The sequence below is a fragment of the Etheostoma spectabile genome, chromosome 17 (assembly GCF_008692095.1).
Source record: "Etheostoma spectabile isolate EspeVRDwgs_2016 chromosome 17, UIUC_Espe_1.0, whole genome shotgun sequence".
Classification (NCBI taxonomy): Eukaryota; Metazoa; Chordata; class Actinopteri; order Perciformes; family Percidae; genus Etheostoma; species Etheostoma spectabile.
The window spans coordinates 13,444,821-13,447,050 of NC_045749.1; the positions used below are offsets into that span (position 1 = coordinate 13,444,821).

The 2,230-nt window shown below is 45.5% G+C and overlaps 1 protein-coding gene across 1 annotated transcript in view; it reads right to left on the bottom strand.

The window, feature by feature from the left end:
- The window catches only part of ldb1a (LIM domain binding 1a), a 20,349-nt gene extending 18,954 nt beyond the window's left edge, over window positions 1–1,395 (bottom strand). Inside the window, exon 1 of the mRNA XM_032541198.1 lies at window positions 1,147–1,395. The gene's annotated coding sequence lies outside the window, so the exon portion shown is untranslated. The remainder of the gene's footprint in view (window positions 1–1,146) is intronic.
- Between the last annotated feature and the right edge of the window lie 835 nt (window positions 1,396–2,230).

A 2,230-nucleotide genomic window follows, 5' to 3' on the forward strand; every position in this document is an offset into this window, starting at 1 on the left:
CCCAAAAAAAAAAAAAGTGAGTTGAAGCCTAGTTTAACAAACCTCAGACTTCTGTTGTTTGTCACTCCCAACAAATATCCAACAAAAGACAAACAACTATCTCCCCTGAAGCCAAAGCTGACAGGTGCATTCCCCACACACAGTACACTGGCAGAGGCATCACAGTTATATGTCATACACAGTGTCAGACACTGTTTTCAGGACCAAGACACAATGAATGACCCTGCGGGCCTCCTCTTCTTTTCCCCTCACTTGTCTTCTCCCCTTCTTTCCATTTCCACATCACACACGCACAAACACTTTGTTTCTCTTTCAACAAGGTCTGTCTCTCTCTGAGTTCTGTCATGTCTTGCTGCTATTCTGTCACCATTCGGCCCTTTGTGTGCCTTGTAGGTTGTGATCTGCTGTGTTTGACATTTATTGCAGGTTCTGCTACTGTAAAATGGTGAACTCTGAACAAAGGCAGAAATGAGAGATAGAGAGAGGCATCCCGACAATGCAACACAGAGAAAATGAAGAGATAAGAGTGAGAGAGCAGAAAAGGAGGAGGGATGCATGAATGTGATTTGGGAAATGGCTTCTGTTTCCAAGAGCGATTAGGCTTTGAAGCTGAGCACTTCACCACTAACTGCACTGTCAGGCATGCTCTCTCTCTCTCTCTCCTCTCTACCTCTCACTCTCCTACTCTTGCAGATGCAGAGATTCCCGCGATGTCAACACATCAACACATCGCTCCAAAAGCTGCTCTGAGAATAATTTAGTTCCCCCTCTGTTCTCTCACTGTGGAAACATGCAGCAGCTCCATAACACTATGTGACAGACAGCGAAGTGCCTGCACACAGACACACTGACTGCCTTGCTCACTGAGGTATACATCTGCTCGCGCACTATTACACTCTAAGCATGTTGTCCTCTGACAGCAGGCGAACACTTGCTCACATGCACTGACGTCCTTGATTTTTTTCCAAAATTCGCAACAAAATGTTTAAAAAGCACTGGGTGGTATACTTGCTACCTCAGGTGAGTTCATGCCATCAATGCTTACCTCTGAGTCTTTTGTCTTACAACTGTTCTGCCTCCCCCCCTTTCTTTTCTGCACACTCTTTCTCACAAACACTCTTAAACATCCCCCTTTTCAACGCTTACCTTTGTCTTTCTCTTTCTTCTGTGCCCACCCTCACTTGAAAAAGTCTGCTTGGGTCAGCCACGCGCAGGTAACCAAGCTGCGCCAGCAGAGAGAGAGAGAAGGAGACTGTGATGAGCAGATGCAGATAAGAGACACAAATAGAGGGGGGGGGGGATCTAGCAGTGTGCAAATTGGATGATGAGAAGGAAGGAAGGAAGGAAGGAAGAAAGGAAGGAAGGAAGGAAGGAAAGTGGAGGAGGAATAAAAGGAGGATGAGGGGGGGGAAGTGGGGGGGCACTCTCAGCTGCACTGGTATGAATATGACGCAGAGGCAGCAGCCAGAGTCACTTCTCCTCTCCTCTCCAGCCCCATCCCTCCATATCCACCGAGAGCGAGGAGAGAGGGGGAGAGAGGGCACTGTATCCATGGCAACGGCAGAACAGCGGTAGGTAGCGGTTAAGGAGTGTGGTGTTCCTCCCTTTCTCTGTCTCTCTCACACACAGACATGCTCATAAGTCTTTCAGCTCCCAAGCTGTAGAGGAAATATGAGCAGCAGTGATTCACCAGGACATGACTGGTAATGAGAAGCAGAATGGTTGGACCTGTTGTGTTTCAGACACGTGGGGAACAGGCACCAAGTGAGCACAAGTTAAATCTACTGTAACAGCAGCAGACTGCATCACAAATCAAGTCAGAATACTTTTGGGTTAAACTCTAAACATGCAGATTACTGTCACTACATAAAGTACGCGCCAGGGATGGTGTAAAATACTGCAAACACAAGGATTTGAGACAGAATAAAGACGGTGATTTAAAACTAGGAGAAAACTAAAACCAAAAAATTCAAACTGTCTCTGTGTAAAGCCAAAGATGAGATCTTCAAACTAACCAAAATAAAAATACAAGACTGTATTCTTGTGGCATTCAAGTAAATTCACACAATTATAGGAACAAATGTTTAAAACTTTTCATCTACTCGTTCTTCCTTGAAAACACTGCTACAGCCATTAGGCACATGCTTTGGTCAAGAGTACTGTAAATGTTTCTCTCTTATACATCCACACTCATCAGGAGGAAGTTGGAGTTCAATGTGTTGCTTGAGGA